We start from the raw sequence: 21513 nt of genomic DNA, 5'->3' as shown, positions 1-21513 counted from the left end.
TACTAGACCTGAAACTGATTTAAGTTAATCTGAGGGGGACTTCTCAGAAGGGGAATCAGGAAGAAGAATGAGAGTTAATTCCTTTTGTGGTAGAAGTAGGGGTAGGAATAACCCTAGAGGACGGGCCAGAGGTAAAGCACAATCCAGCAGAAGAGGTTTTTTAGAACAACCTATCGGCCAATATTTCCCGAGGGACCAAAGAGACCCGTTGTAGAAAGAATCCAAAACCAGGCTAATACATCTCTCAGTATGTCATCAACTACATCGCCGGCGATACACGGCAGCCAAGTCGGGGAGAATGACCAGATGAGGGTCAGTAACCTTTCATCTAGAATATTGTCTGAAGGTGAATTCAGCGTTTTTGGAGAGGGCCCTTTTTTGTTCCATCGAACCAATTTAATCGCTTTGGCTGGACGAAAGACATGGCCCTCTTCATCCGCAAGATAAGATGGAGAAAATTTTATTCCATCCAAGATCGCCGAAAGTTGACGAGTCTGGAATTAGAAATCAGTGACCTACCAGGGTTGAGGATACTCGAGGCACTTAAACAAGAGGAACAATTAGTTCCCGGGGAAGGTCCATTTACGGAATTAAAACTAAAAAGTACAAAAAATCCTCCACAGGGACAATCTCAGTTTATTGACATTTTCGAGAAGATTATAACACAAGAGATCAAAGCTATGTCAATTGAAAAGAATAGAGGGTGTAATTTAAGAACGGACGAAGTAAAAGCACTTCGCAATTTAGAAAATGATCCTGACATTATTATTAAGGCGTCTGACAAGGGAGGCAATATAGTGGTGATGTCATGGGAAGGGTACATCAAAATGTGTGACGACCTACTAGGGGATCAATCCACGTATAGACGCTTACCATCAGACCCTACAGACATTTTCCTCAGAGCCTTCAATTCCCTTTTGGATGAAGCCCTAACACAGAGGCTCATCAATAGAACTGAATTTAACTTCCTGTTACCGACCCATCCCAGAATCACAACTTTCTACTCGCTTCCTAAAATTCACAAAGGACTAGACTCCCTGAAAGGAAGACCAATTGTGTCCGGAATTAATAGCCTTACCCAGAACAGTGGAGTGCATATATAGATAAGATATTACTTCCCTTTGTGGAAGCCCTACCCTCTTTTGTTGAAGATACCACTGATGTACTGCGCCATATCTACTAAACTCCCACCCCTTTCCTTCCTCCTCTCTGCTTCTTGCCAGCTATCTGCAATGGGAGGGGGGATGGGGCGAGAACTAGTGTGTTAAGCTCCAACCCTGTCCTGCCCCCTCCCATTGCAGCAGCTGACAAGGGGCGGAGAAGAGGCAGGAGTTTAGCATACTAGCTCCCGCCCCATCCCACTCCCTCCCCTTCCCGACAGCCGGTGAGGGTGCAGAGAGGGGGAGGCAGTTTAACAGAGCTAAACTGTCTCCCCTCGCCCGATGGTATTCCAGGTGCAGCATATAATTGCCGCACTTAGCCATCTAAATGGGCATTAAAACTGGAGTTTTAACGCCCGTTTACGTAATATTCTGATGCACTGTGGCTGTGACATGGACGGCCGAAAATCATCACGCCCATGTAAAAGAGCCCTTAAGGGGTTAACAGGAAAGAACACAGCCATGTTAAAGCCAAGCAGAAGGGGAGCCATATTCACATTCCACCATTATATAGGGTATGTGTGTGTGTGTGTGTATATATATATATATATATATATATATATATATATATATATATATGTTAATTAAGTTAACTAAATAAGTTAATTAAGTGCAAGTGCCATATATACCTAAAATAACAGATAGAATTATATAGGATAGATAAATATAACCTACCCTGTACAGAATATAGCAATGAAGTGCAAGTGCAGAGCATATACACTACCGTTCAAAAGTTTGGGGTCACATTGAAATGTCCTTATTTTTGAAGGAAAAGCACTGTACTTTTCAATGAAGATAACTTTAAACTAGTCCTAACTTTAAACAAATGCACTCTATACATGCTAATGTGGTAAATGACTATTCTAGCTGCAAATGCCTGGTTTTTTGTGCAACATCTACAAAGGTGAATAGAGGCCCATTTCCAGCAACTATCACTCCAGTGTTCTAATGGTACAATGTGTTTGCTCATTGGCTCAGAAGGCTAATTGATGATTAGAAAACCCTTGTGCAATCATGTTCACACATCTGAAAACAGTCTAGCTCGTTACAGAAGCTACAAAACTGACCTTCCTGTGAGCAGATTGAGTTTCTGGAGCATCACATTTGTGGGGTCAATTAAACGCTCAAAATGGCCAGAAAAAGAGAACTTTCATCTGAAACTCGACAGTCTATTCTTGTTCTTAGAAATGAAGGCTATTCCATGCGAGAAATTGCTAAGAAATTGAAGATTTCCTACAACGGTGTGTACTACTCCCTTCAGAGGACAGCACAAACAGGCTCTAACCAGAGTAGAAAAAGAAGTGGGAGGCCGCGTTGCACAACTCAGCAAGAAGATAAGCACATTAGAGTCTCTAGTTTGAGAAACAGACGCCTCACAGGTACCCAACTGGCATCTTCATTAAATAGTACCCGCAAAACACCAGTGTCAACATCTACAGTGAAGAGGCGGCTGCAGGATTTTGGGCTTCAGGGCAGAGTGGCAAAGAAAAAGCCATATCTGAGACTGGCCAATAAAAGAAAAAGATTAAGATGGGCAAAAGAACACAGACATTGGACAGAGGAAGACTGGAAAAAAGTGTTGTGGACGGATGAATCCAAGTTTGAGGTGTTTGTATCACAAAGAAGAACGTTTGTGAGACGCAGAACAAATGAAAAGATGCTGGAAGAATGCCTGACGCCATCTGTTAAGCATGGTGGAGGTAATGTGATGGTCTGGGGTTGCTTTGGTGCTGGTAAGGTGGGAGATTTGTACAGGGTAAAAGGGATTCTGAATAAGGAAGACTATCACTCCATTTTGCAACGCCATGCCATACCCAGTGGACAGCGTTTGATTGGAACCAATTTCATCCTACAACAGGACAATGACCCTAAACACACCTCCAAATTGTGCAAGAACTATTTACAGCAGAAACAGGCAGCTGGTATTCTATCGGTAATGGAGTGGCCAGCGCAGTCACCAGATCTGAACCCCATTGAGCTGTTGTGGGAGCAGCTTGACCGTATGGTACGCCAGAAGTGCCCATCCAACCAATCCAACTTGTGGGAGATGCTTCTAGAAGCGTGGGGTGCAATTTCACAAGCTTACCTCAACAAATTAACAGCTAGAATGTCAAAGGTGTGCAATGCTGTAATTGCTGCAAAAGGAGGATTCTTTGACGAAAGCAAAGTTTGATGTAAAAACAATGTTATTTCAAATACAAATCATTATTTCTAACCTTGTCAATGTCTTGACTCTATTTTCTATTCATTTCACAACGCATGGTGGTGAATAAGTGTGACTTTTCATGGAAAACACAAAATTGTTTGGGTGACCCCAAACTTTTGAACGGTAGTGTACATCTAAAGCTGTAAGGTCTGTATGCTGCCTATTATACTGGGTAACTATGCCACAAGATTATTATGCTATTTTAATTTAGATTTATATTTCTCCTGGCAACCCTTCCAAATAAGCCATACTTGTTTAACTTTATTCTAATTATACTGTCATGAACTTGAACATTCAACATAGTAACTGAGGCCTTTAGAGTCTAAACATTTTCATTCTGACTTTGGGGAAAAATTGCTTGGACATTTACTCCTGGCAAGATTGCCAACTATCTTGAATGTTTTTCACTTGTGAATTATCTTTCTCACTGTAGAATTATGTAGATTTGTTTGGAAATTGCATAAAAAACATTGTAAAGGTAATTTTACACACGAAGATAATCTTTCAAACTGCCGAAAGATTAAAAGATTTAGCAATGTATTTGCATAAAGTGTTAATGGCTTTAATGGCCATTAACACTTAATCATCTTCATTTGCATGTAAAAGGACCTTCAGGAATTGTTTGCTGATCCAAGTGTGTTTTTAAACAGCTGCCAACACATCCCATTATTCTCCTGCAGTCTTCTGAAAAATGCGCAAAATGCATTCAAATGGAATGTATTTGCTCAGTCTTTCAGCAGCTGAATGATATACTTTATGTGAAGTAAAATCCATGGGCCAAACAAAAAGTACACAATGCCCAATGTTTACATGTAACCATTATTGCTCATTTCTGGATGTTTGGCCGAATTTCAGCGATAATTGTTGTATGTAAAAGGGCCTTTAGATTGTTGGACTGCAACATTGCTTCTTAAAGATCATTGTTGATATCTTTCACATTGTGCTAACATGTGCCGGAATGCTGAATGCTCCAGATCAGCAAATTGTTAAAACTTCTACTTTTATAGAAATGGTCACACTTGTTGATGATCACTTAATCAATGGTGTTATACAGCAAGCACCTGGCTTCCATTAAAGCCCCATTTACACTCACAGATGATCGCTCAAAATTCTTTAGAAACTGACAGTTTTGAGCAATCATTTTGCATTAGCTATTAATGGGCTATTCAGCCCAAGAGTAGCTAACTAGCTTCATTTGCATGAATTTAGAGAACAGCGGGTGAAGTGTTCTCTACATTGCTATTGTTCTCCAGTAGGACAACTGCTGAAAGAATGTCATCAGCGCTGTCCGCGGGGAACTCAGCGTGCGGTCCCTTATGAGCGACGGCAGATTTTCAGTTGAGCCGAACTTAGCAATGGCCGAAGTACATTGTAAGTGCACGAAGGGCACACATTTACACAATGATTATCGCTCAAAAGATGGATTTTGAGCAATAATTGTTGTGTGTAAAAGGGCCTTTACCCTCTTAATTACTATGGAAGCAGAAAAGATGTACTTGATTTTTCAACACACTGCTACTACATTTTGGTCTAGTTTTTTTAATTAAATTATCACATGGTATAATTTGTTGTATTTTTGTTCATCTGAGGTTGTACTTACCTAATTTTAAAACATTTTAAGGGCTAGATTTTTTTATGTTCTGATATGTAAAACCATTAAATTCAAGAAGGTTACTTAGTTTTTCTCATGACTATATACAGTCATGGCCAAAAGTTTTGAGACTGACACAGATTTTGGTTTTCACCAAAGTTTGCTCCTTTAGCGTTTTAGATCTTGTAGTCAGCTGTTTCTAGAGTATACTGAAGTTCAATTATAAGCATGGCAAATACATCAAGTTTAGGCAGAGACTAGAGATGAGCGAACGTGTTCGTCCGAACTTGATATCCGTGCGGATATTAGGGTGTTCGGGATGTTCGTTATTCGTAACGAACACCATGCGTTGTTCGGGTTACTTTCACTTCCTTCCCTGAGACGTTAGCGCGCTTTTCTGGCCAATTGAAAGACAGGGAAGGCATTACAACTTCCCCCTGCGTCGTTCAAGCCCTATACCACCCCCCTGCAGTGAGTGGCTGGGGAGATCAGGTGTCCGCCTAATATAAAAGTCGGCCCCTCCCGCGGCTCGCCTCAGATGCCTTGTGAGTTAGTGAGGGACAGTGCTGTTTGTACCGGAGCTGCTGTAGGGAAAGAATTGGTAGTTAGTGTAGGCTTCAAGACCCCCAAAGGTCCTTATTAGGGCCACTGATAGCTGTGTGTTGGCTGCTGTTAGCAGTGGCAATTTTTTTTTTCTCAAAATCGGCTCTGCAGGGCGTTGCACCCGGCATTAGGGACAGAAGTGTTGCATAGGCAGAGAGAGTGTTAGGAGTGAGTATAGCCTTCAAGAACCTCAACGGTCCTTTCTAGGGCCATATTTAACCGTGTGCAGTACTGTGCTGGCTGCTGTTAGCTGTGCTGCATATTTTTTTTCTTCTCAAAATCGCCTCTGCAGAGCATTGCACCCTCCATTGATACTGCAGGGAAAGAATTGTGTAGGCAGGGCCACAACACAGTTATTATTCATTGAATATACGCAGTGCGGCCTTTTGCTTGTAAAACAAGTGAAAATAATTCTATTTGTCCTGCCTCTGTCCGTCCTAAGGGCGGTGGACACGTGTCGGCTGCGTGTGCAACGTTTAAAAATCAGACGCACCCAGCTACGGTTTACTGCTGGCTTCGCCATTTGCTTTCCTTAATTGGGAAAAAAATACCTGCTCTGCCAGAGTTAATAACTCTGCTACCCTCAAGTTCTGTGCCACATTAGCAGGGCCACAGCACAGTTATTAAACTTCTCATGTTCATTGAATATACGCAGTGCTGCCTTTTGGTGGAAAAAAACTGAAAATAATTCTATTTGTCCTGCCTCTGTCCGTCCTAAGGGCGGTGGACACGTGTCGGCTGCGTGTGCAACGTTTAAAAATCAGACGCACCCAGCTACGGTTTACTGCTGGCTTCGCCATTTGCTTTCCTTAATTGGGAAAAAAAATACCTGCTCTGCCAGAGTTAATAACTCTGCTACCCTCAAGTTCTGTGCCACATTAGCAGGGCCACAGCACAGTTATTAAACTTCTCATGTTCATTGAATATACGCAGTGCTGCCTTTTGGTGGAAAAAAACTGAAAATAATTCTATTTGTCCTGCCTCTGTCCGTCCTAAGGGCGGTGGACACGTGTCGGCTGCGTGTGCAACGTTTAAAAATCAGACGCACCCAGCTACGGTTTACTGCTGGCTTCGCCATTTGCTTTCCTTAATTGGAAAAAAAAATACCTGCTCTGCCAGAGTTAATAACTCTGCTACCCTCAAGTTCTGTGCCACATTAGCAGGGCCACAGCACACTTATTAAACTTCTCATGTTCATTGAATATACGCAGTGCTGCCTTTTGGTGGAAAAAAACTGAAAATAATTCTATTTGTCCTGCCTCTGTCCGTCCTAAGGGCGGTGGACACGTGTCGGCTGCGTGTGCAACGTTTAAAAATCAGACGCACCCAGCTACGGTTTACTGCTGGCTTCGCCATTTGCTTTCCTTAATTGGGAAAAAAAATACCTGCTCTGCCAGAGTTATAATAACTCTGCTACCCTCACGTTCTGTGACACATTAGCAGGGCCACAGCACACTTATTAAACTTCTCATGTTCATTGAATATACGCAGTGCTGCCTTTTGGTGGAAAAAAACTGAAAATAATTCTATTTGTCCTGCCTCTGTCCGTCCTAAGGGCGGTGGACACGTGTCGGCTGCGTGTGCAACGTTTAAAAATCAGACGCACCCAGCTACGGTTTACTGCTGGCTTCGCCATTTGCTTTCCTTAATTGGAAAAAAAAATACCTGCTCTGCCAGAGTTAATAACTCTGCTACCCTCAAGTTCTGTGCCACATTAGCAGGGCCACAGCACACTTATTAAACTTCTCATGTTCATTGAATATACGCAGTGCTGCCTTTTGGTGGAAAAAAACTGAAAATAATTCTATTTGTCCTGCCTCTGTCCGTCCTAAGGGCGGTGGACACGTGTCGGCTGCGTGTGCAACGTTTAAAAATCAGACGCACCCAGCTACGGTTTACTGCTGGCTTCGCCATTTGCTTTCCTTAATTGGGAAAAAAAATACCTGCTCTGCCAGAGTTATAATAACTCTGCTACCCTCACGTTCTGTGACACATTAGCAGGGCCACAGCACAGTTATTAAACTTAGATTATTCATTCACTAGAGGCAGTGGGGCCTTTCGTTTTCAAAAAAGGGAAAAAATTATATTTGGCCTGCAGTCTTGCGCCAATTAATTTCCTGCCTGTGATATCAAATCACTGGTAATACAGCATGCTGAGGGGTAGGGGTAGGCCTAGAGGACGTGGACGCGGCCGAGGACGCGGAGGGCCAAGTCAGGGTGTGGGCACAGGCCGAGCTCCTGATCCAGGTGTGTCGCAGCCGACTGCTGCGCGATTAGGAGAGAGGCACGTTTCTGGCGTCCCCACATTCATCGCCCAATTAATGGGTCCACGCGGGAGACGGTTATTAGAAAATGAGCAGTGTGAGCAGGTCCTGTCCTGGATGGCAGAAAGTGCTTCGAGCAACCTATCGTCAACCCGCAGTTCTGCGCCGTCCACTGCTGCAAATCCGAATCCTCTGTCTGCTGCTCCTCCTTCCTCCCAGCCTCCTCACTCCACTACAATGACACCTGCTCAGGAGCGGGAACACTCCCAGGAACTGTTCTCGGGCCCCTGCTTAGATTGGGCAGCAGCGGTTCCTCTCCCACCAGAGGAGTTTATCGTCACTGATGCCCAACCATTCGAAAGTTCCCGGGGTCCGGGGGAAGAGGCTGGGGACTTCCGCCAACTGTCTCAACAACTTTCTGTGGGTGAGGAGGACCATGACGATCAGACACAGTTGTCTTGCAGTGAGGTAGTAGTAAGGGCAGTAAGTCCGAGGGAGCAGCGCACAGAAGATTCGGAGGAAGAGCAGCAGGACGATGAGGTGACTGACCCCACCTGGTGTGCAACGCTTACTCAGGAGGACAGGTCTTCAGAGGGGGAGTCAAGGGCATCAGCAGGGCAGGTTGCAAGAGGCAGTGCGGTGGCCAGGGGTAGAGGCAGGGCCAGACCGAATAATCCACCAACTGTTTCCCAAAGCGCCCCCTCGCGCCATGCCACCCTGCAGAGGCCGATGTGCTCTAAGGTCTGGCAGTTTTTCACAGAGACGCCTGACGACCGACGAACAGTGGTGTGCAACCTTTGTCGCGCAAAGCTCAGCCGGGGAGCCAACACCAACAGCCTCACCACCACCACCATGCGCAGACATATGATGGCCAAGCACCCCACAAGGTGGGACGAAGGCCGTTCAGCGCCTCCGGTTTGCACCCCTGCCTCTCCCCCTGTGCCCCAACCTGCCACTGAGATCCAACCCCCCTCTCAGGACACGGGCACTACCGCCTCATGGCCTGCACCCACACCCTCATCTCCGCTGTCCTCGGCCCCATCCAGCAGTGTAGTTCAGCGCACCGTCCAGCCGTCGCTTGCGCAACTGTTGCAGCGCAAGCGCAAGTACTCCGCCACGCACCCGCACGCTCAAGCGTTAACCGTCCGCATAGCAAAATTCATCAGCCTTGAGATGCTGCCGTATAGGGTTGTGGAAACTGAGTCCTTCAAAAGTATCATGGAGGCGGCGGCCCCGCGCTACTCAGTTCCCAGTCGCCACTACTTTTCCCGATGTGCCGTCCCAGCCCTGCACGACCACGTCTCCCGCAACATTGTACGCGCCCTCACCAACGCGGTTACTGCCACGGTCCACTTAACAACGGACACGTGGACAAGCACAGGCGGGCAGGGCCACTACATCTCCCTGTCGGCACATTGGGTGAATTTAGTGGAGGCTGGGACAGAGTCAGAGCCTGGGACCGCTCACGTCCTACCCACCCCCAGAATTGCGGGCCCCAGCTCGGTGGTGGTATCTGCGGAGGTGTATGCTTCCTCCACTAAAGCACCCTCCTCCTCCTCCTCCTCTGTCTCGCAATCAAGATGTGTTAGCAGCAGCATGTCGCCAGCAGTCGGTGTCGCGCGGTGTGGCAGCACAGCGGTGGGCAAGCGTCAGCAGGCCGTGCTGAAACTACTCAGCTTAGGCGATAAGAGGCACACGGCCCACGAACTGCTGCAGGGTCTGACACAGCAGACCGACCGCTGGCTTGCGCCGCTGAGCCTCCAACCGGGCATGGTCGTGTGTGACAACGGCCGTAACCTGGTGGCGGCTCTGCAGCTCGGCAGCCTCACGCACGTGCCATGCCTGGCCCACGTCTTTAATTTGGTGGTTCAGCGCTTTCTGAAAAGCTACCCACGCTTTTCAGACCTGCTCGTAAAGGCGCGCCGGCTCTGCGCACATTTCTGCAAGTCCCACACGGACGCTGCCACCCTGCGCACCCTGCAACATCACTTTAAGCTGCCAGTGCACCGACTGCTGTGCGACGTGCCCACGCGGTGGAACTCTACGCTCCACATGTTGGCCAGGCTCTATGAACAGCGTAGAGCTATAGTCGAATACCAACTCCAACATGGGCGGCGCAGTGGGAGTCAGCCTCCTCAATTCCTTTCAGAAGAGTGGGCCTGATTGGCAGACATCTGCCATGTCCTTGGTAATTTTGAGGAGTCTACCCAGGTGGTGAGCGGCGATGCTACAATCATTAGCGTCACCATTCCTCTGCTATGCATCTTGAGAAATTCCCTGCAAACCATAAAGGCAGCTGCTTTGCGCTCAGAAACGGGGGCGGTGGAAGACAGTATGCCGCTGGATAGTCAGGGCACCCTCCTGTCTATTTCTCAGCGCGTACAGGAGGAGGAGCATGAGGAGGATGAGGAGGAGGGGGAAGAGACAGCTTGGGCCGCTGCTGACGGTACACCGGCTGATTGCCTGTCATCCTTTCAGCGTGTATGGCCTGAGGAGGAGGAGGAGGAGGAGGAGGATCCTGAAAGTGATCTTCCTAGTGAAGACAGCCATGTGTTGCGTACAGGTACCCTGGCACACATGGCTGACTTCATGTTAGGATGCCTTTCTCGTGACCCTCGCATTGCACGCATTCTGGCCACGACGGATTACTGGGTGTACACACTGCTCGATCCACGGTATAAGGAGAACCTGCCCACTCTGATTCCCGAAGAGGAAAGGGGTTCGAGAGTGTTGCTATACCACAGGACCCTTGCGGACAAGCTGATGGTAAAATTCCCAGCCGACAGCGCTAGTGGCAGAAGGCGCAGTACCGAGGGCAAGGTAGCAGGGGATGTGCGTAGATCGAGCAGCATGTACATCCCAGGCAGTGCAACAGTCTTTAAGGGCCTGGCCAGCTTTATGGCTCCCCACCAAGACTGTGTCACCGCTCCCCAGTCACGGCTGAGTCGGCGGGAGCACTGTAAAAGGATGGTGAGGGAGTACGTAGCGGATCGCACGACCATCCTTGGTGACGCCTCTGCCCCCTACAACTACTGGGTGTCGAAGCTGGACACGTGGCCTGAACTAGCGCTGTATGCCCTGGAGGTGCTTGCTTGTCCTGCGGCTAGCGTCTTGTCGGAGAGGGTGTTTAGTGCGGCTGGGGGAATCATCACAGATAAGCGTAGCCGCTTGTCAACCGACAGTGCCGACAGGCTAACACTCATCAAGATGAACAAAGGCTGGATTTCCCCAGACTTCTGTTCTCCACCAGCGTAGGCTGCACCCGCGGATGGAAGCTACGTTCTCTCTCACCCTCCAAAACGGGGACATTTCTGCTTCATCAATCTGTGTCTAATATTCCTCCTCCTCCTCCTCCTGCTCCTCCTCCTGAAACCTCACGTAATCACGCTGAACGGGCAATTTTTCTTAGGGCCACAAGGCTCACTCAAATAATTTTTCTGAACAATTTTTATAAGTTTCAATGCGCTTAAAAGCGTTGGAACTTTAACTTGAACCAATTTTTCGTTACACTGGGCTGCCTCCAGGCCTAGTTACCACTTAAGCCACATTAACCAAAGCGATTCACCTGCCATCTTGGTTGGGCATGCCCAATTTTTACTGAGGTACATTAGTACTGTTGGTACACCAATTTTTTGGGGCCCTCACCTACAGTGTAATCATAGCAATTTGTATGTTCTTCACCTGCACTCATGCTACAGAAGTGTGTGTGGGGTTGGCCTACACTTTAGCTACATAAATGTAACTTGGGCCTTGGCTATACTGCAGCTACTGAAATGGAACTAAGACTGCGCTCCCACTATACTGCTGCTTCGGAATTGTTACTGGGGCCTGTCTTGAGTGCTACTATTGCTGACATGGAACGAAGACTGCGCTCCCGCTATACTGCTGCTTCGGAATTGTTACTGGGGCCTGTCTTGAGTGCTACTATTGCTGACATGGAACGAAGACTGCGCTCCCGCTATACTGCTGCTTCGGAATTGTTACTGGGGCCTGTCTTGAGTGCTACTATTGCTGACATGGAACGAAGACTGCGCTCCCGCTATACTGCTGCTTCGGAATTGTTACTGGGGCCTGTCTTGAGTGCTACTATTGCTGACATGGAACGAAGACTGCGCTCCTCCTATAATGCTGCTACTGATATGTTAGTGGGGCCTGTCCTAATGCTACGGCTGAAATGTTACGAATTCTGGGCTCTGCCTATACCGCTGCTAATGGTATGTCTCTGGGGTGTGGAAACAGAGGCTTCCCAAAGACATGATGGCGGCGAGGCCATTTCCCACCAACGCGGTTACTGTTAAGGTGCATATAACCACGGACACGTGGAGAGGACACGTAGTGCCTCAAAAACATCCCCCTCCTCCTCCAACAGGGAAAACATTCTTGGCAAATGCCTTTGCATTGGTTCGTCTGGTGGCAGTCCAAGAATTTCACCTTTACCGACACAACAAGAGAGCCCCCACACCATCCCCCCGCCACGGCCCACTTAATCCTGGCCGCATTCCGAAAACCAACAAAATACAACCGTGCTACTAGGTCCGCAGTCACCACCACATTACCACCAACGCAGTTACTGTTAAGGTGCATATAACCACGGACACGTGGAGAGGACACGTAGTGCCTCAAAAACATCCCCCTCCTCCTCCAACAGGGAAAACATTCTTGGCAAATGCCTTTGCATTGGTTCGTCTGGTGGCAGTCCAAGAATTTCACCTTTACCGACACAACAAGAGAGCCCCCACACCATCCCCCCGCCACGGCCCACTTAATCCTGGCCGCATTCCGAAAACCAACAAAATACAACCGTGCTACTAGGTCCGCAGTCACCACCACATTACCACCAACGCGGTTACTGTTAAGGTACATATTACCAGTCTGACTGGGGCATGCAGACACCTTGACAGAATGAATAGTGTGTGGCACATAGGTTCCCCATTGCTATGCCCACGTGTGCAGCTCCTGATGGCGGTGGCACAGGATTATATTTCTCATTGCTTCTGTACAGCATCGTGGGCTATTGCCCCGCCCCTTTTAAAGAGGGTCGCTGCCTAGCCATGCCAACCCTCTGCAGTGTGTGCCTGCGGTTCCTCGTCATGGCAGACGCACTTCTAAATAGACATGAGGGTGGTGTGGCATGAGGGCAGCTGAAGGCTGCGCAGGGACACTTTGGTGTGCGCTGTGGGGGGGAGGGGGGCGGTTGGTCAGCATGTAACCCAGGAGAAGTGGCAGCGGAGTGTCATCCAGGCAGTGGTTGTGCTTTGTTGTAGCTAGTGTGGTGCTTAGCAAAGGTATGCCATGCTAATGAGGGCTTTTCAGAAGTAAAAGTTGTTGGGAGGGGGGGGGGCCCACTCTTGCCGGTATTGTGGCTTAATAGTGGGACCTGTGAACTTGAGATGCAGCCCAACATGTAGCCCCTCGCCTGCCCTATCCGTTTCTGTGTCATTCCCATCACTTTCTTGAATTGCCCAGATTTTCACACATGAAAACCTTAGCGAGCATCGGCAAAATACAAAAATGCTCTGGTCGCCCATTGACTTCAATGGGGTTCGTTATTCGAAACGAACCCTCGAACATCGCGGGAAGTTCGTTTCGAATAACGAACACCCGAACATTTTGGTGTTCGCTCATCTCTAGCAGAGACTCAATATTTACACTGTTGTTTTTTTTTCTTTTCAAGACTCCTGCAATTCACCCTGGAATGCTGGATATTAGCTTTTAGGTCAAATCTTGATTCATGGTAATCCTTTCTTGCCTAATCAGTCATTATAGTTTATCACAATTTCTATATTTTTCTTTGTCCACCCGCATTTTGTGGATTGAACACAGGTCCTCAGTGGGATTGAGATCTGGAGAGTTTCCTGGGCATGGATCCAAAATTTCAATGTTTTGCTTCCTGAAGCAGTTAGTTATCACTTTTACCTTGTGACATGGTGCTCCATCATTCTGGAAAAAGCATTGTTCATCACCAAATTGCTCCTGGATCATTGATAAAAGTTTAGAGCATGTTTAGATGCCATTATTTATTCATGGCAGTGTTATTAGGCAAACTCCTTTGGATGAAAAATAACCCCACACATGAATGGTCTCAGGATGCTTTACTGTTGGCATGATTCAGGACTCATAGTAGTATTCATCTTTTCTTCTCTGGACAATCATTCTTCCATATGTCCAAAACATGAAGGGGTCTTCATCAGAGAAAACAATATTACCACAATCCTCTGCAGTCTAATACCTATGCTTCCTACAGAATGTCAGTCTGTCCTTGATGTTTTTCTTGGAAATAAGTGGCTTTTTTGATACCCTTCTTGACACCAAGCCAGCCACCAAGAGCCTTTGCCTTACTGTTTGTTCAGATGTACTGATTACCTGCCTGCTGCTATTTCTGACCAAGCTTTGCACTGGTGTTGAACCTATCCTGCAGCTAAAATCCTCTTTAGTGGATGGTGCTGGCACTTGGTGGATTTTCTTGGGTGCCATGAAGCCTTTTTCACAGCAATTGAACCCCTCTCTATGAATTTCTTGATGATCCGATAAATGGTTGATTTAGGGGCAATCTTACAAACAACAAGATATTTGCCTGTAAAACCCTTTTGATGCAAAGCAATGATGAATGCATGTGTTTCATTGGAGTTAACCATGATTAACCAAAGGATACAAAGATTTCAAGCACCATATCCCTTATATGCCTTTTAAAGCAACTAGTCTGCTCTTATCACTCTGTCATGCTGATTGAATTATATCAGCTGCCTTGTCCTAGTTAACACTCTTTCCTGAGCTAACAAGAAGATGGCTAAAATGATTTTAGCAGGTAATTTTGTGGCAGGACTGAAATTCAGTGAAAATAGGGAGTTCATGTCAAGGAATGACTGCAATTTATTGCAATTCTTCTGATCACTCTTTACAACAATTTAGACCTAATGCAAATTGCTACTATAAAAACTGCAGCAGCAAACTTAGTGAAAACCTAAATCTGTGTTGGTCTCAGGGGCTAGATATTGTATTACGTGGGCATAGAAACTCGACAATGGTTTAATAAGGTTGGTGTCCAGGAGATGTGGTCCGGGTACTGGTGGTCCCTGAATATTACCCACAACCCGGGCTCACTAGTAGAGATGAGCGAGCACCAAAATGCTCGGGTGCTCGTTACTCGGGACGAAATTTTCGCGATGCTCGAGGGTTCGTTTCGAGTAACGAACCCCATTGAAGTCAATGGGCGACCCGAGCATTTTTGTATATCGCCGATGCTCGCTAAGGTTTCCATTTGTGAAAATCTGGGCAATTCAAGAAGGTGATGGGAACGACACAGCAACGGATAGGGCAGGCGAGGGGCTACATGTTGGGCTGCATCTCAAGTTCCCAGGTCCCACTATTAAGCCACAATAGCAGCAAGAGTGCCCCCCCCCCAACAATTTTTACTTCTGAAAAGCCCTCATTAGCAATGCATACCTTAGCTAAGCACCACACTACCTCCAACAAAGCACAATCACTGCCTACATGACACTCCGCTGCCACTTCTCCTGGGTTACATGCTGCCCACCCCCCCCCCACCCCCCGCACGACCCAGTGTCCACAGCGCACACCAAAGTGTCCCTGCGCAGTCTTCAGCTGCCCTCATGCCACACCACCCTCATGTCTATTTATAAGTGCGTCTGCCATGACGAGGAACCGCAGGCACACACTGCAGAGGGTTGGCACGTCTAGGCAGCGACCCTCTTTAAAAGGGGCGGGGCAATAGCCCACGATGCTGTACAGAAGCAATGAGAAATAGTATCCTGTGCCACCGCCATCAGGAGCTGCACACGTGGGCATAGCAATGGGGAACCTATGTGCCACACACTATTCATTCTGTCAAGGTGTCTGCATGCCCCAGTCAGACGGCGTTTTTTTATAAATAGTCACAGGCAGGTACAACTCCGCAATGGGAATTCCGTGTGCACCTACAGCATGGGTGGCACCCTGGAACCCACCGGCTGTACATAAATGTATCCCATTGCAGTGCCCTGGACAGCAGAGCTAACGTCAGATTAAATGCAGGTGGGCTTCGGCCCACACTGCATGCCCCAACCTGACCGGGGTTTTTATTTCATAGACACAGGCAGGTACAACTCCCTATTGTGAAGTCCCTGTGGACCCACAGCATGGGTGGCTCCCTGGAACCCACAGGCGGTACATAAAAATATCCCATTGCAGTGCCCATCACAGCTGAGGTAATGTCATGTTTAATGCAGGTGGCCTTCGGCCCTCACTGCATGCCCCAGTCAGACTGGGGTTCTTTAGAAGTGGACTCATGCAGTTACAACTCCGTGTGGACCGACAGCATGGGTGGCTCCCTGGAACCCACCGACGGTACATAAATATATCCCATTGCAGTGCCCAGCACAGCTGAGGTAATGTCATGTTTAATGCAGGTGGGCTTCGGCCCACACTGCATGCCCCAGTCAGACTGGGGTTCTTTAGAAGTGGTAACATGCAGTTACAACTCCGTGTGGACCGACAGCATGGGTGGGTGCCAGGAAGCCACCGACGGTACATAAATATATCCCATTGCAGTGCCCATCACAGCTGAGGTAATGTCATGTTTAATGCAGGTGGGCTTCGGCCCACACTGCATGCCCCAGTCAGACTGGGGTTCTTTAGAAGTGGACACATGCAGTTACAACTCCGTGTGGACCGACAGCATGGGTGGCTCCCTGGAACCCAGCGGAGGTACATAAATATATCCCATTGCATTGCCCATCACAGCTGAGGTAATATCATGTTTAATGCAGGTGGGCTTCGGCCCACACTGCATGCCCCAGTCAGACTGGGGTTCTTTAGAAGTGGACACATGCAGTTACAACTCCCTGTGGACCGACAGCATGGGTGGCTCCCTGGAACCCACCGGCGGTACATAAATATATCCCATTGCAGTGCCCGGCACAGCTGATGTAACGTCAGCTTTAATGCAGGTGGGCAAAAAATTAATTGGATTACACTGTAGGCTAGGGCCCCCAAAAATTGGTGTACCAACAGTACTAATGTACGTCAGAAAAATTGGCCATGCCCAACCAAGAGGGCAGGTGAAACCCATTAATCGCTTTGGTTAATGTGGCTTAATTTGTAACTAGACCTGGAGGCAGCCCAGTTAAAATAAAAATTGGTTCAGGTGCAAGTTTCAACGCTTTAATGAGCATTGAAACATATAAAAATTGTTTACAAAAATTATATGACTGAGCCTTGTGGGCCTAAGAAAAATTGCCCGTTTGGCGTGATTACGTCAGGTTTCAGGAGGAGGAGCAGGAGGAGGAGGAGGAATATTATACACAGATTGATGAAGCTAAAAGGTCCACGTTTTTGATGGTGATAGAGAACAATGCTTCCATCCGCGGGTGCAGCCTACGTATTGTTTAGGTATCGCTACTGTCCGCTGGTGGAGAAGAGAAGTCTGGGGAAATCCAGGCTTTGTTCATCTTGATGAGTGTAAGCCTGTCGGCACTGTTGGTTGACAGGCGGGTACGCTTATCTGTGATGATTCCCCCAGCCGCACTAAACACCCTCTCTGACAAGACGCTAGCCGCAGGACAAGCAAGTACCTCCAGGGCATACAGCGCAAGTTCAGGCCACGTGTCCAGCTTCGACACCCAGTAGTTGTAGGGGGCAGAGGCGTCACGGAGGACAGTCGTGCAATCGGCTACGTACTCCCTCACCATCCTTTTACAGTGCTCCCGCCGACTCAGCCTTGACTGGGGAGCGGTGACACAGTCTTGCTGGGGAGCCAGAAAGCTGTCAAAGGCCTTAGAGAGTGTTCCCCTGCCGGTGCTGTACATGCTGCCTGATCTCCGCTCCTCCCCTACTACCTGGCCCTCGGAACTGTGCCTTCAGCCACTAGCGCTGTCGGATAGGAATTTTTCCATCAGTTTGTCCGCCAGGGTCCTGTGGTTTAGCATCACTCTCGAACCCCTTTCCTCTTCGGGTATGAGAGTGGAAAGGTTCTCCTTATACCGTGGGTCGAGCAGTGTGTACACCCAGTAATTCGTAGTGACCAGAATGCGTGTAACGCGAGGGTCACGAGAAAGGCATCCTAACATGAAGTCAGCCATGTGTGCCAGGGTACCTGTACGCAACACATGGCTGTCCTCACTAGGAAGATCACTTTCAGGATCCTCCTCCTCCTCCTCCTCCTCAGGCCATACACGCTGAAAGGATGACAGGCAAGCAGCATGGGTACCCTCACCAGTGGGCCAAGCTGTCTCTTCCCCCTCCTGCTCCTCCTGCTCCCCCTCCTCCTCCTCCTCCTTAACGCGCTGAGATATAGACAGGAGGGTGCTCTGACTATCCAGCGACATACTGTCTTCCCCCGCCTCCGTTTCCGAGCGCAAAGCGTCTGCCTTTATGCTTTGCAGGGAACTTCTCAAGAGGCATAGCAGAGGAATGGTGACGCTAATGATTGCAGCATCGCCGCTCACCATCTGGGTAGACTCCTCAAAGTTTCCAAGGACCTGGCAGATGTCTGCCAACCAGGCCCACTCTTCTGTAAAGAATTGAGGAGGCTGACTCCCACTGCGCCGCCCATGTTGGAGTTGGTATTCCACTATAGCTCTATGCTGTTCAAAGAGCCTGGCCAACATTTGGAGCGTAGAGTTCCACCGTGTGGGCACGTCGCACAGCAGTGGGTGCACTGGCAGATGAAACCGATGTTGCAGGGTGCGCAGGGTGGCAGCGTCCGTGTGGGACTTGCGGAAATGTGCGCAGAGCCGGCGCACCTTTCCGAGCAGGTCTGACAAGCGTGGGTAGCTTTTCAGAAAGCGCTGAACCACCAAATTAAAGACGTGGGCCAGGCATGGCACGTGCGTGAGGCTGCTGAGCTGCAGAGCCGCCACCAGGTTACGGCTGTTGTCACACATGACCATGCCCGGTTGGAGGCTCAGCGGCGCAAGCCAGCGGTCGGTCTGCTGTGTCAGACCCTGCAGCAGTTCGTGGGCCATGTGCCTCTTCTCTCCTAAGCTGAGTAGTTTCAGCACGGCCTGCTGACGCTTGCCCACCGCTGTGCTGCCACGCCGCGCGACACAACGTGCTGCTTCTGACACATCTTGATTGCGAGACAGAGGTTGCGTAGGAGGAGGAGGAGGAGGGTGGTTTAGTGGAGGAAGCATACACCGTCGCAGATACCACCACCGAGCTGGGGCCCGCAATTATGGGGGTGGGTAGGACGTGAGCGGTCCCAGGCTCTGACTCTGTCCCAGCCTCCACTAAATTCACCCAATGTGCCGTCAGGTAGATATAGTGGCCCGCCCGCCTGTGCTTGTCCACGTGTCCGTTGTTAAGTGGACCTTGGCAGTAACCGCGTTGGTGAGGGCGCGTACAATGTTGCGGGAGACGTGGTCGTGCAGGGCTGGGACGGCACATCGGGAAAAGTAGTGGCGACTGGGAACTGAGTAGCGCGGGGCCGCCCACGCCATCATACCTTTGAAAGCCTCCGTTTCCACAACCCTATACGGCAGCATCTCCAGGCTGATAAATTTGGCTATGTGCACGTTTAATGCTTGAGCATGCGGGTGCGTGGCGGCGTACTTGCGCTTGCGCTCCAACACTTGCGCTAGCGACAGCTGGACGGTGCGCTGAGAGACATTGGTGGATGGGGCCGAGGTCAGCGGAGTTGAGGGTGTGGGTGCAGGCCAGGAGATGGTATTGCCTGTGTCCTGAGAGGGGGGTTGGATCTCAGTGGCAGGTTGGGGCACAGGGGGAGAGGCAGCGGTGCAAACCGGAGGCAGTGAACGGCCTTCGTCCCACCTTGTGGGGTGCTTGGCCATCATATGTCTGCGCATGCTGGTGGTGGTGAGGCTGGTGGTGGTGGCTCCCCGGCTGATCTTGGCGCGACAAAGGTTGCACACCACTGTTCGTCAGTCGTCTGCACTCTCAGTGAAAAACTGCCAGACCTTAGAGCACCTCGGCCTCTGCAGGGTGGCATGGCGCAAGGGGGCGCTTTGGGAAACAGTTGGTGGATTATTCGGTCTGGCCCTGCCTCTACCCCTGGCCACCGCACTGCCTCTTGCAACCTTCCCTGCTGCTGCACTTGCCTCCCCCTCTGAAGACCTGTCCTCAGTAGGCGTAGCAAACCAGGTGGGGTCAGTCACCTCATCGTCCTGCTGCTCTTCCTCCGAATCCTCTGTGCTCTCCTCCCTCGGACTTACTCCAATTACTACTACCTGACTGATAGACAACTGTGCCTCATCGTCATCGTCCTCCTCACCCACTGAAAGCTCTTGAGACAGTTGCCGGAAGTCCCCAGCCTCATCCCCCGGACCCCGGGAACTTTCCAAAGGTTGGGCATCGGTCACGACAAACTCCTCCAGTGGGAGAGGATTCGGAACCATTGCTGCCCATTCTGGGCAGGGTCCCGAGAACAGTTCCTGGGAGTCTGCCTGCTCCTCAGAATGTGTCATTGTAATGGAGTGAGGAGGCTGGGAGGAAGGAGGAGCAGCAGCCAGAGGATTCAGAGTTGCAGCAGTGGACGGCGCAGAATTCTGGGTGGTCGATAGATTGCTGGATGCACTTTCTGCCATCCACGACAGGACCTGCTCACACTGCTCATTTTCTAATAAAGGTCTACCGCGTGGACCCATTAATTGTGAGATGAATGTGGGGACGCCAGAAACGTGCCTCTCTCCTAATCCCGCAGCAGTCGGCTGCGATACACCTGGATCAGGAGCTCGGCCTGTGCCCACACCCTGACTTGGGCCTCCGCGTCCTCGCCCGCGTCCATGTCCTCTAGGCCTACCCCTACCCCTCAGCATGCTGTATTACCAGTAGTGCAGAAACAGAACGCTGTAATTAAATGTGCCGCTTATTGGCCTGTGGTTGGAGGCTGACTTCGCTTACGGAACGCACAGCAGAGGCAGGAAAGAATTTTGTGCAAGCCTGCTGTAACACTTAGCTGGCTGCGTATGAATTAGGACAACTACCCCCAGCAGAGACGCAGTACAGTCAGGACGGTCACAGGCAGCCCAAATAGATTTTTTTTCCCAAATTTTTTTGGAAAAGCCCACTGCGTATATAGACTGGATATGTCTTTCACTGTCCCTGCCTCACCACCACTACTGGCCGTGGACTATGTAAAATTACTGCAGACTGTTTCACTCTGGACAGGATGACAGCGGTGATGTAAGAGGCAACGCAGAGGCAGGAAAGAATTTTGCGCAAGCCTGCTGTAACACTTAGCTGGCTGCGTGTGAATTAGGACAACTACCCCCAGCAGAGACGCAGTACAGTCAGGACGGTCACAGGCAGCCCAAATAAATTTTTTTCCCAAATTTTATTGGATAAGCCCACTGCGTATATAGACTGGATATGTCTTTCACTGTCCCTGCCTCACCACCACTACTGGCCGTGGACTATGTAAAATTACTGCAGGACGCAATGCTCTGCACGGCCGATATACTAAAAAAAAAAAAAAAGTGCAACACTGCAAAAAGCAGCCTCAACAGTACTGCACACGGTCAGATGTGGCCCTAAGAAGGACCGTTGGGGTTCTTGAAGCCTAAAATCACTCCTAACGCTCTCCCTATAGCAGCTGCGGCATCAGCAGCACTTTCCCTGATCTCTGTCAGAATGCATCTGTGGCGAGCCGCGGGAGGGGACGATTTATATACTCGGGTGACACCTGATCTCGCCAGCAACTCACTGCAGGGGGGGGTGGTATAGGGCTTGAACGTC

This window comes from Eleutherodactylus coqui, chromosome 1 (genome assembly GCF_035609145.1).
Source record: "Eleutherodactylus coqui strain aEleCoq1 chromosome 1, aEleCoq1.hap1, whole genome shotgun sequence".
Taxonomy (NCBI): domain Eukaryota; kingdom Metazoa; phylum Chordata; class Amphibia; order Anura; family Eleutherodactylidae; genus Eleutherodactylus; species Eleutherodactylus coqui.
This window is presented reverse-complemented; position numbering follows the sequence as displayed.